Below are 13584 nucleotides of genomic sequence, written 5' to 3'. Positions count from 1 at the left end.
AAATGTGGTGGTGTGAAGGAAGAAGGGGAGCCACTCCTTGGATACATCAGCTGGTGGAGCATCCTCTGGGAAACTCATCACTGACACATTCTCTTCACAGAAAATGCATTTCAGTTGGAGGGGAGAAATGAAGTCAAAGTCACCAAGGCTGTCGGAATGGCTTTCCCTCCAATTACCCGTGTGTGGATGGTGTACCAGAAAGGAGGCAGAGGGGACAGGCCCTGCTGAAGCAGACTATTCCTTCCTTCCCTTCCCACCCATGACACTGCAGGATCCATGACCAGACGTCAGATGGGGGATTGTCCCAGCCCCTGGGACACTCACTACCCCTGGAGAGTTTGGGGCCACACCCAGTCTGGCCTCAATACCAAGAGCCCTGGGACAGGTGGCCTGGGATGAATCAGAGGGCTAATTAGCACTCTCTCCCCATCTAAAAGGAGCCAGAGACATATAAATTGCCCCCAAGAGGGAGGGAAGGAGGCAGAGAAAAAGGAGGTGGAGAAACAGACAGGGGTTACATCAGAAAAACAACATCATCCAAACAGCCTCATGTCCCAAATGGGTGTTCCTTCTCTAGTAGGAGTGGCAGAGGCAGCTGGGACCCAGGGGAACCCTGAGGTAAAGCACCTGTGTTGGCGCCTCATTATCTGCATGATGGATGCCACCTCCCTACCTCAGTGAGGCCCCAGGTGATGTCTACATGGCTAGCTGGTGTCTAATATCTCTGCTTCTTCCCATTACACAGCCCTGAAAATTCACTGCTGGGCGCCAGCATCTAGCTTGGCCCTTGGTAAACTGGGGTTTCTGCTGGGTAAAAGTCACATCAGGGCAGTGGCCAGGTCTGCGCTCATCCAGGGGATGGAAGAATCAGTGGGCTTGACCAGCATAATGTTTTAGGGAACAGTGCAACTGAGAGGATTCTGGAGAGTTAGGGTCTAATCATGGCTGCGTGACCCTGAGGGCCTTGGAAACATGCAAGTTTGGGCCACATAATATCTCTAACATTTGGGAGTTCTGTGAGTTCAGCATCCTCCCAGCCAAATTATTTCTGGATTATTTATAGAGCCATGCCTCTTTATTATTATTATTTTTTTATATTCTTTCCAGCCTAACTTTTGAGGGCCTAGCATTCCTGTTGATCTCAGTTCTGTGTGGGCAGAGGAGCAAAACCATTGTTCATTTGAGAGATAGGGAAGGAAGTCTTAAGTCTGTAATTAAAGACAATTGCCCACAATGAGCACATCTAATGGCCAGATCTTGGTTTTTAATACCATTCTCCAACAAAAGGAGTTAGGGCTCCTTGGAGAAATGGTTGTTTCCTGCTGGGGCAGGAAATGTATGAGATGAGGCTAGGGCATCCTGTAACACCAGAAAGTAAGGAAGTGACACATACACACACACACATGCACAGGCGCACGCCTGCAGGGATACGTTAAGGGGACACAGGAGCCAATGAAGAGCTCCCAATGGCCAAAGCTGGAAGAATTTGAGCCAGGAAATAAATAAAGGAGTCTTGGATCATAATGCAAGGTGTAAAATGAAGATTCATGAACCTATGTTGATATAAATAAATGAATAAACTATCAAAGAAATAAATAAGGAGAAGAGACAAATCCGTGGTACATAAGAATTACAAATCATTTGGTAGATGCCTGTTTTCAAGGATGTGGAGCTTAACTCTCCACTCTGTAACTGTGGGCTGCACCTAGTGACTTCTTCCCCAAGAAAACAATATGGAAAGGGGGAAAAAGCAAAACTTCAGAGTGGAATGCTGTCTTAGCCAAGTGATCAGGTCAACATCAGCAGTGATGAGTCATGGTGAGGTATGTACTTCTGACATGATGTGATAAGAAGGGCACTATACCATGTGGTCTTCCCCCAAAAAGCTCATAATCCAAGTCTGAGCATTAAAACAAGTGTAAGACAAATCCCAGTTGGGAGCTACTCTATAAAATACCTGACCATTACTCACCAAAACTTCAAAGTCGTCAAAAACAATTAAAGTCTGAGAAACTGTCACAGCAGAGAGGAGTCTAAGGAGACAACTAAATGTAATGCAGTGCCTTGGATGGGATCCTGGAACAGAAAAAGGACATCAGGTAAAAACTAAGGAGATCTGAATAAACTGCAGACTTTAGTTTAAACCAGTGTGCCAATATTGATTTTACATTAATAAATGCACCATACTAATTTATTTTTATTTTTTGAAGAAAAAATTTTAAAGTTTTATTTATTTATTTGCAGAGAGACAGAGACAGTGAAAGCAGGAAAGGGGCAGAGACAGAGGGAGAGAGAGAGAATCCAAAGTAGGCTCTGCACTGCCAGCACAGAGCCAGATGCAGGGCTCAAATCTACAAACTATGGGATCATCGCCTGAGCCGAAACCAAGTCAGACACTCAACCCACTGAGCCACCCAGGCTCTGGACCATACTAACTTAAAATGTTAATAATTGGGAAAACAAGGCACTGGGTAGATGAGAAAGTCTCTGTCCTTTTTTTTGAAATTTTTCTGCAAATCTAGAAGTGTTCTAAAAAATAAAGTTTATAAAAAAAATAACCCAAACCCTGCCCAAATCATGTGTTTCTAATTAAATCATTTGAGTGGTTCAAACCTGAGTAGAGTTGCTTAGCAATTTTTAAACTGTATTTGTGTAAAGGATTGTGATGGTTACTGCTAATTCCTGATTTAATTTCTATTTCCTTCTTCATGTCCCCAAAAAAAAAAAAAAAGGCAGTGTTTCCCCCAAAAAACAATGTGTCCAGCAAACATATTCATTTCTCCTGATTCTCTTGCAGCAAGTGGTGGCCATGAACACAGTTCTGGTCAGTGAGACATAGGGGGATCTCTAGGAAGATACTGGCTTCTTGAATAAAAGGAGAAATCATCATTAGCAGAAAGCCCTTTGCCCAACGATCTTCCCCTTCTTCCCACCTGTAGTTGAGATACGTGGCCTGAAGGCAGGACAGCTATGTTGTGATCATGAAGCAACCAGCATGATGATGAAACTCTACACATCATGGGTGACAGAGCTGAAAGGTAAAGACACGGGTCCCTGGTGGCACTGCTCAGTGACTGTATAAGTCCTGGACTGCTCATCTCTAGACGTCTTACTTGGTGATTCAATTTTTTTAAAGGCTACATTGGTTGGGGTTTTAGTCATTTGCAACCAAATACAATCTTACCAACATAAGGACCAGTTAGTAGAGAAGCTACAGAAGGTGAGGAATTTGGAGAGAGAAGACTGTTTTAGAACTAAGAGCAAGAGAAATTATATTAAATATTAAGGATCTATAGACTATTTATTACATAACTAAGGGTTTCAAAAATGAAGTAAGCTATTTAATCTACATGTCAAACTGGTATGAGTATGAATCCTTATCTTTGTTTGAGAGCCTGGACCATGCAGGCACACAAGTAAAGTGAAGTTGCTCAAGGTCACAAAATAAGTAAGAGGCAGAGCTAGCAATGGAATCCAAGTCACCTCATGCCAAGGTAGACAGGTGTCCCTCTGTACCACTTTGGTCTCAAGGGAGCTCAGGTGCAAGCTATCTGAGGAAGGCAAGGGATGGAAAAGGCAGAGAGACCAGAGATTGAGGAGAAAAGCTAGCCCAGGTCTCAGCTCTGTCTGAGGACTCTAGGAATGAGAGGAGCCTGGACATTCTACATGTGAACAAGTAATAACCTTGGGGTTCATGTAATCATGAAAAGAGGAGTGTAAGTGGAGGTTTCAGACAGAAAAGATATGTTAACTGCCTAAAGACCAGGGATTAGGAGATCAGCCAATACCCCCTGAGTGAAAAATTTTGGAATAGAAAGTCTAGAGTTTTTTAGATTTTTATGAAAAAAATTGAGCATAAGAATCTGTTGTTTATAATTCAATAAGCACTTCTTAAACATATACTATGGGCAAAGCACCATATTAGGCAAGGTGAAGATCACAAAAGAAAAGAATGGTATGACCTGCTCTATAGTTAAGTGAGAGAATCCAAATGATGTGTCAAATAGCTGTGCATTTGGAATTGTGTTCAAATTAGGAGTCTTGCTTTTCTCCTGAAATAGGGGATGAATCCAGGTTGGTATGTTGCCTCCAGACTGTCTTAAAAAACCCAGAATCTTTCTGTGCTTTTATTCTGGATGGGAGAAGCCTAGTAGATACAAGATGGTTAACAGACCTCAGTCTGCCACTTATGTCCCAGGGTGGCAAAAAGGCAAAGGACAAAGGGCAAAAAGTGTACCTGCTGTGTCAACCCCTCCTTTTTCAGGGAGTTTTCCTGAAGGTCTCACAGTAGAGCTTCCTCTTACATATCATTGGCATGAATCGAAATACATGGATTTTTCTATTGTGATAGGCTGAATGTCTCTGTCTCCCCAAAATTAATACATTGAAGCCCTAACCTTCACTGTGATGGTGGTTGAAGATATGGCCTTCAGGAAGTAATTAGGGTTAGATTAGGTAACAACAGTGGGACCCTCATGAGATTAGCACCTGAAGAAGACGGGGGTGCTTGGGTGTCTCAGTCGGTTGGGCAGCCGACTTGGGCAACTCAGGTCATGATCTTGCGGTCCATGAGTTCCAGCCCCACGTCAGGCTCTTTGCTGACAACTCAGAGCCTGGAGACTGCTTCGGATTCTGTGTCTCCCCTCTCTCTCTGCCCGTCCCCCACTTGTGCTGTGTCTTGCTCTGTCTCTCAAAAATAAATGCTAAAAATTAAAAAGAAAAAGAAGAAGACAGATCTGTCTCTACACCCATGCACCAAGGAAAGGCCATGTGAGCACACAGTGAGAAGGAGGCAGTCTACAAGCTAGGAAGACAGTCCTAATGAGGAATCGAATGTTTTTGCACCTTGATCTTGGACTTTCCAGGCTCCAGAACTATGGGAAAGAAATGTCTGTTGTTGTTTATGTCACCTAGTCTGTGGCATTTTGTTATAGCAGCCCAGGTTGACTAAGACACCTATCTATGAGGAAGCTGGGAAATGTGCTCAACTGACACCTGAAATAACGTCCATGTTTTATTAATACAACTGAGAAGAACAGATTATGAAGCAGGTGGCTAGCACTTTCTGTCACAACCTCTATCATAAGGGGAGGCAGCCAATGTGCCTTACATCAGTGCATTTTTTTTTTTGCAGGTTCATGTTTGACCAACTGAAGAGAGTAACAACAGGCTATATTAAGAACTATGATAAAGGTAATAAAAACTAACCAAAATGTTATTGTGCCAAGTAGCCTTTCCCAACACCTTAAGTCAGTATTTACCACATATCCCTGTTTTATCCCTTCTCATCAGTAACTAAAATGATCTAATTGAATCAATTACATGCTTATTGTCAGTTCCTTGAGGGATGCTGCCTGTCTTATTCACACCTGGGCTGGAACAGAGTGTGGCATATCGTGAGCACCGAGTACAAATTTGTTGACTGACAAATTGTTATTCAACACGTATTATGTGCATGATGTTATTTTTTACATAGATTATTTATTTAATCCTTACCATAATCCTGTGAGGAGGATATCATTATTCCTTCCATTTTACAGAGAAGGAAACACTGAGCCATTAAAGATTCAATTCCTTGTTCAAGGTCACAGAGCAAGTACATGGGTGAGCGGGGTCTAAATCCACAGCTGGGCTTTCAACCAGCACATGATGCACTAGGGAGTGTAACTCTCCTCCCAGAGTGCCCGAAATGCAGAGGATCTCCTTTTCTGACTAGACCTTTAAAAATGGGTAGGAATTTTACAGGTGGCTGTAGCAGGAAGTGGGGGGCGAGGCTGGAGATAGAGAAAAGAACCTCATTCTAATTAGAGGAGCTTGAACCACAGAAACTAGTAATGGTTTGGGAATAGAGAGTAGTCAGATGCCTCAGAAAATGTGTACTGTGGTACATAAAACTAGAAGTAAGAGGTGGGGTCCAGGTGTGAAAACCAAACCAAGGAATTTCACTGTTATCCTTTAATAGACACATTGGGGGAAACTTCAAAGGTTTCTAAGTGGCAGGGAACATGATTACATCTGTGTTTGAGAAAGATCACTGGCAGCAGTAGGGAGCCCAGGTATGAAAGGGTAATGGCTGGAGGCAGGGAGAACAATTCAAAGTGTCAGAAAATATTCAGGAGAGAGTCAACCAAAGCCTGAACCTGGATAGGTATAGCTGGAATGGGAAGAGAAGGGTGGATCCAAACATGTCATAGATATGGAATCACAAACCACTGGGCACTGACAGAATGAGATGGAGTGAGCACAGATGAGGCCAGGCCTTGACAGGCAGACAGAAGAGGGAAAAGGGGGCAGGCTCTTGCAGAAGCCAACGAGACAGGGTCCTGTGATTTACTTGTGTGATGTCTGCTGACCTGACAGGAGGCAAATTCAAGGAGACTCCATTCTTAGAGAATGCTAGATCCCCCTTCTAACCTTTGAGTGGCAATCCCCTGGTCCCCTGCCTGAAAGACCTGGATCAAAAATCTGGAGAAATGAGCCACAACTCCAGACTTCAGAGTAGAGTAATGGTCAGAGGAACTGGTACCAAGCGGAGACTCCCTCTCTTCCACACGGGAGCTGGTGGTGGGGCATATTGCTCTCCATCACCCCCAGGACTGGAGGAAACTTCACTCTCCTGGCATTTTTTAGGGTCTATGCAAAGGCATGGGGTTGAAACTGTGTGGGCTCTCATGGCAGTACAAGTGGACAGAACAGGAAGAAGCAGGCTTTATCCATCACAGAATATATTAGTTTTGACCCTGAAGAATGTCCTAAGAGGATTTAGAATGCACATGCCCGGAAATGCTTTGAAATCTCTATCCTTGCAGGTATAACAAACGAGAAGTGCAACAATTTCTTTCCATGGCCTGGGACCTCTACCTGTTCTCTGGCATTACTGACCACGCTCCCTTTGCCCACTCTACTCCAGTCATGGTGGCTTCCTCCCTGTTCCCAGTCTCCAAAAGTATTGGACGGCTTGTCCCTGCTTGGTTACTCCCTTCCCCCAAACCTATCCGTCCTGTTCTGCAGGTCTTGGCTCCAATATCATCCCTCAGAAAGGCCTTTCTGACCACGCAAGCTAACATTGCTCTCCACAAACCCCCAACCCCAGTCACTCTGAATGTGGTTCCCTAATGTATTTAATTTGACATTCATTTATTTCTTAAATGGTGTATCTCACTCAGGAGAGTAAGCTCTAGGAGCATGGGGACACTGCTGTTTAATTTGCAACATTTCTGCAGTACCAAGAAATTTCTTGGGCCATTGTAGGTGCTCAGTAAACATGGACTGAAGGACATGAACTGCCATATAAGGGAGCATCCACTACTCCTCCCCCGACCCTTTTCTTACCTTGCACCTGACCTCACACCCTCTTCCCAAACAGGGCCACAATTAGAACATACACTCTTCTGAGGATGGGGAAATATGAATTACCATCCCCTGGCCCACTCCTCCCTAGCAACACACTTCCCCTCTGCCTGGTGATCAAACAAGGAAGTACAGGTGAGTTCTGGAATCCAAGTACCCCTTAGAAAAAAGGTGTTTGCAGGGGCCGCCTCAGCAGACAGGACGACATGGCCTGGCAAGTAGTGGGTGCCTTAGAGAATTAGAGTGAGCTAAGTCTGTGTGCATTTCAGCATGAACCCGTTGGCATGTAATCGCATGCACATTAAGGACCAACTCACATCGGTCCATGATCAGGCCACTGAGGCCCCAGAGCCTTTGTCTCCAGCCAAGACGACAGCCCTTCCTCACTCGGCTGCAGCAGAGCAGAGGTGGAGAGTTGGCATGGCAGGTGCATGCCGGGAGTCTGATCAGCATTCAGCCTAGGCAGCATTGGGGCCTCATTAGTTTTAATGAATTAGCACTTTGGAAAAGGAGGGGATGATGTTACAGCGAGTGAGTGCACATCAGCAGCCTTCATTTATGCCTGAGTGAAGAGCCATCTTCTTCCTTCATTTTTCTTGCTCCTCCCAGGTGTGGAAGCCTGAAACTTCTCTAAATGCTAGAATCAAAGACCTCTGCTTTTTCTGTACTAACTCATTCTCCAAGCTGTCTATAGACTGGAATCACAGCAATTTTTGAATCAATGAAAGATAGAATTACCACAGCTGGAAACCCTGATGTCTGTGTGGGACCCAGAGATGCTAGTGACCCCAACACCCTGTGCGGTCCCTTCTGTCCTGCTTCCCCAAATCCTGCTCCTAAAAGCTGGAGAGCTGCCCCTGGGGTGAGGGTGGCTGTATCCCCACCCTCACCAGCGACGTGGACAAAGAAATTCCTTTGCGGCAGAACTGGCTGAGGGGGAGGAAACCAAGAATTGGTTAGGACAGGAAAGGATTTTTTGTCTGTAAACTCACATCCGTTTCAAAATGGGTGGTTCTAGCTGCAGGTGGGAAGTTGTCACTGCAGTGTAAAGGCAATTTTGCTAAGGAAGAAAAGGAGAGTGACAGAAACAGACAGAGATGGTCAAAGAGAAGGCGAGCCAGAGACAGAGCCACAACAGACAGGAAGGAACAAAGAGGCTGAAAATACTCCCAGACAGGCAGCCAGTGGCTGCGTGAGACATTCATCCAGACAGTGGCACATCTCCACCAGGGAAATGTCCTGAGGATCCACTAATTCTGCCTGAGGGGACTGTTCTTCCTCGTTTCCTGGAGAACTGATGCTGCTCTTTGATGGAAACAGAGCCTGGGTAGAATCCACTGAAAGGGAATGAAAATGTGATCTGATAGCTGTGAATAATCAGAGCTGCAAAATAAAGAGGGTGAGACCCAGATCACTGACTGAGGAGGAGATTATTCTTCATTCTTTGGATTCCTTGTAGGTTAATTGCCTGGTCACATTGCCTGGTTCAAATCCTGGTTCTTCAGCTTAATAGCTGGGTGAACCCAGATGGGTTACTTAACTCTTCTGTAACTAATTTCCTCATCTGTAAAACAGAGATAACAGTAACTGCCTCATAAGGTCTTCTGAAGATTAAATAAGAGATCACATGTCAAGTGCATGGAACAGTGCCTGGCACATATTAGCTTTATTATTATCATCATCAATGATATTGTTGTTATCCCTATCCTTTTCCTGGTCTAGGGGTCTCATGTGCAGCAAGGCTATCAGCATTCATTCTTCTGAGAGTGTGTATAAGGTGCTGTCACCAGTGACTCTATTCCTCCAGCTACTGGAGTAACGGGGATGGGACTCATCTCTCTATGGGGAGGGATCTCTTAATATTTCTGTTTAAGAATATTACCATGTTCTGATGAATTGGAATTGTGACAAAAGGCGTTTGGATGAGAAGGAAATTGGTAAGTGAACTGGAAAATGGTAGCCTAAGTTTTAACCATGTTTAAATGAAATGTAACACAAGTTCTAGATTTAAAAAGGGAAAACAACCATTGAGAACCAGTTATGAGCCAGGCGTGATGCAAGGTTATTTTACTTATGACATTGGATTTAGTGCTCACATTAAAACCTGCAGGTAGTTATCATTACTCTCTTATAGATGAATTAGCTGAGGTTCAGAGGGGTCGAGCTGCTTGCCCAAGATTGCAAAGCATGGTGAAATGTATGTGATACACGAACGTGGCTAATGTTTTGGTCATCTGATCAGACAGTGTATAATGAGTACTGTAGTGTTGTGGTCATGGAACCCAGAGAGCGTAGATTATACTTCTGGACTTCCTTAAAGAGATGTCTCTGTAAATCCAAGTGTTAGCACACCTCCTGGCCCGAAACGCAGAAATAACAAAACATGAGAAGAGAAAGCCAATGAGAAATCAGTTGGCTCAAAAATAAGATAGCATTTCTCAGAAACTGCAGGAGCCCTAGTTGAAACACGGATTGCTCACCCGTACCCCAGTGTCAGATTCAGTAGGTCTGCGGTAAGGAACTGCATATCTTACTAGTTTCCAGAGATGCTGCTGCTGCTGCCCCCGGGAACACACTTTAAGAACCACTGTCTAATACGAAGCTGTGGGCTCGGGAAGTTGTAAGCAGGGACTGTGTCAAGCCACCCACTGACTTCTCTGGATCTGCAATATCCTTAGTATCACTACAGCTCCAGCAATACCATTATACAACCCTGGTTCTATGCTTGGACTCCAGGGCACCCAGGGGAGGCAAACATTAAATTATTAGATAGGAAAGCAGAGAAGAAAAATACAAAATAAAACAACAAAAAAATCCCATTCAAAATGATCCCTACAAACCAAAATTCGAAGACACATGAAGAAATCTGATAGTGAGGAAAACTAGCTAACAAAATAAGCCATCGGAACATGAATTAAATCCAAATGAAATTAATTATACGATTCCAACAAAGTTTTTAAAAGAAGTGTGTTTATAATCTTCACAGAAATAAAAAGAAATATCCATTAAAATGAACAAAAATTATGGAAAAAAAACCAGGCAGAAATAAAAAAAGAATACAAGGCTATGAAACAGAAATAGTTAGAAAACCTTGCAAATGAGGAATGGAGTAAATGGCAGAGAAGCAATACTTGAAGAATAAATTAGCAAAACATAGAAAAAATAGATTTTCCCCCCTGAATTGAAGAAGGACATGAATCCTCCAGTTAAAAATACATCTGGAGTGGGGTGCCTGGGTGGCTCAGTCGGTTAAGTGTCTGACTTTGGCTCAGGTCATGATCTGATCAGGGTTCCTGGGTTCGAGCCCTGCATCGGGCTTTGCTGTGACAGCTGGGAGCCTGGAGCCTGCTTAGGATCTTCTGCCCCTCCCCTGCTCACACTCTGTCTCTGTCTCTCTCTCTCTCAAAAGTAAATAAACATTAAAAATTAAAAAAAAATACATCGGACTACTCAGCAGAAAAAGATAAACACATGCTTAGACTTGTAGCTGAACTACAGAAATGAAGGATAAAGAGAAGAAATAAAGCTATTAGAGAGACAACATCCTGTTCTACAAGGAATAATGATTTCACTAACAGCTATTACTCTTTTAGCAGTAACAGAGGAAGTCAAACAGTGAAGAAATATCTTCAAAGTGCTAAGGAAAATTAATCATCAGCATAAAATTTTATAGTCAGCTAAACTATCATTCTCAAAGCAAAAACAAAGAGAACGTACAACCACACAGAGAAATTATTCCAGAAGTAGGGGAATCCAGAGAGATCTGGAATACAAGGGATGGTGAGCACAGAAATGAATCAAACACTAATAAATTCAATTAACCATTTTAAAACAAAACACCTTGTTTTGAATGGAAAAAAGGGCAAAATTAAAAATCTAGACCAGGGGTCTGCAAACACTTTCTATAAATGGCTAGATAGCTAATATGTTAGGCTTTGCAGGCTATACAAATTTCTGTCACAACCACTGAATCCTGCCATTGTGGGGTCAGAGCATCCACTCACAATAAATAAATAAATGAATGTGGCTGTGTTTCAAAAAAAATAAAACTTTTTTTTACAAGAACAGGTGGTCAGCTAGATTTGGCCTGGGAATAGTACTGTGCCCATCCCCGCTCTGGATGACAAGAACAAGATGTAGAGAGGGGTGCTGTTCAGTAGGTAGGTAGGCATTTTCCTATCCTTGACATACTCAGGAAGAGAATAGAAATATTAAATAATTTAGATATTTTTAAATATCATGCATAATTAAGCATGCCTGTTTACAAAAATTGAGGGTAGCCACTAAAAATTAAAAGTATGCAGCCTGAATTACCAAAAGGAAAAAAGGAATATAAATAAAGCAGATTCTGGTAAAGGTAAACAATATGAGGCCATACACATGATCACTGTGTCCTACCTGCCCCAGGTGATCTGAGGGTAAAATATACTAGGAGGAAGATCAGCTATATGGCACCCACCTCTGGCTTGCCAAGGAGCCTGGCAAGACCAAAAGAAGCAAGCATTAATTGGTGAGTAGATCTCTTGAGAGTTTTTGTTTGTTTGTTTGTTTTTAATAAGAGGTATCCTAGCCCATAGTAAGAGACAGAATATTGTAGAGAGCAGCTCAGACCATGGGTCAGTCATTCAGTACTTATTCGGTACCTATATCACATGATACTAGATACTTATCATGCTAAGAAGCAAGAATACAAAACTGAAAATCATAGTCCCTTCCCTTAAGAAGTTCACACATAGATAGTGGAAACAGTTCAAGGGAGTTAAGTGCTGCTAATTCCCAGGATATAAGCTACCAAGCCAGAGAGGCTCTTATGGACATAGGACCTTCACTCTGAGAATAAAACTCGGTAACTGCTGGATACCATGGACCCTCTTCTTCCAAACCCTGGGTGTCCCACTCTTCTCCCATAGAGAATCTGTTCTTTTCCTTTTTTCCCCGGGGTTTTTTGGCCTACTGACCATGGCTTGGCTGTGAATATGGGGTAAGCAGAGCTAGAGAAAGACCAGAGACTTGAATCAGAAGAGACCAGAAGAAAATAGGAAATACTGATTGATACTCACAGAGTATCCGGGATATTAAATACACAGTTTCCTTTGCTCAGAATGTGCTTCCTTGTCTTTGCTGGTTACTCACCCTTGACGTTTTGGCTGAGAAGGGACCTCCTGGGGAAACCTTCTGTAGTCATCCACTCCACCAAGCTAGGTTATACGGCTGGCCAGCCTGCCCACATCACATTGCCTGTGTTCTGGTCTGTCTCTTCTCCTGGACCAGACCATGAGTGCCTCAGGATTGGGTCTCATTGCCCTGTTTCTCACCTTTCACCTGTACAGACCCACAGATGCTGTGGACCATAATGGCCCAGAATGGACCACCTTAAGGTGTTTTGAACACTAAACATTCTCCTTCCCATAGGACCCTCTACCCCTGTCCAGACCAGACATAGTGACTTAGACAATTCCTATTCCACTTCCAGGAGTCACCTGGATGCCACTTCCTAGATGAAGCCCCCACCCAACCCATGTTGATGGAACAAACTGAAACGGGACTGGATGCTATTCCTCCATGCTCCTAGAGCACCTGGCATTTCCCTGCCTTGGTCCCTAATACATTTTACTTAAAATAGCCTATTTCCTTGTCTATCCTTCACATTAAGCTCCCCAAGGGCAGGACTTTCTGGTTTGCTGTTGCATTTCTAGTACCCAGAATAGTTGATTGCTCAAAAAACATCAAATGAATGAGTTAGACAGAGAAGCATTAAGTCATAATGGGTGGGGGGGTTGGCCTTTCAGAAGTTTAAATTGCTTTAAAGATTTAAGACTTAGGGAATTAAGGAGTCAGAAAACATCATGCAATTAGATGTACACATGTTTTAGCAGATTGGCAGGTAGAATTCATGTGAGCTAGACAGGAGTAATCATTGGAGGCTTCATGGAGGAAGCGGGTTCTAGAGGAGAGGCAGGATTGTGACAGAGGAAGTGGGATGAACAGGAAATGCCAGAGAAGGCAGAGCTGGGGCTAAGATGCAGCCAGCCCTCCAGAATTAGCATGGCAATACTCACTGCTCAGCAGGCAATTTGAATATAAGCTGTCATGGGAATTAAATATCAGTTCTGACAAATCCACGTGTATTTTTGCCTTTGCTTTTGTATCTGATTGGCTCTTGTGTGAGATAATTGTGGAAACTTCTGGGCAACAAGAAAAACCAATAACAGAGAAGGTTTGTGTGGTAAGAGT

The 13584-nt window shown here is 43.4% G+C and overlaps 1 protein-coding gene across 1 annotated transcript in view; it reads right to left on the bottom strand.

The window, feature by feature from the left end:
• Positions 1-2056, bottom strand: part of NCAM1 (neural cell adhesion molecule 1) — a 385399-nt gene extending 383343 nt beyond the window's left edge. Inside the window, exon 1 of the mRNA XM_042957775.1 lies at positions 1973-2056. The gene's annotated coding sequence lies outside the window, so the exon portion shown is untranslated. The remainder of the gene's footprint in view (positions 1-1972) is intronic.
• Between the last annotated feature and the right edge of the window lie 11528 nt (positions 2057-13584).

Source organism: Panthera tigris, chromosome D1 (assembly GCF_018350195.1).
Source record: "Panthera tigris isolate Pti1 chromosome D1, P.tigris_Pti1_mat1.1, whole genome shotgun sequence".
NCBI classification, from domain to species: domain Eukaryota; kingdom Metazoa; phylum Chordata; class Mammalia; order Carnivora; family Felidae; genus Panthera; species Panthera tigris.
The sequence above is the reverse complement of the archived record's forward strand: the minus strand, read 5'-3'. Positions and strand labels throughout refer to the sequence as shown.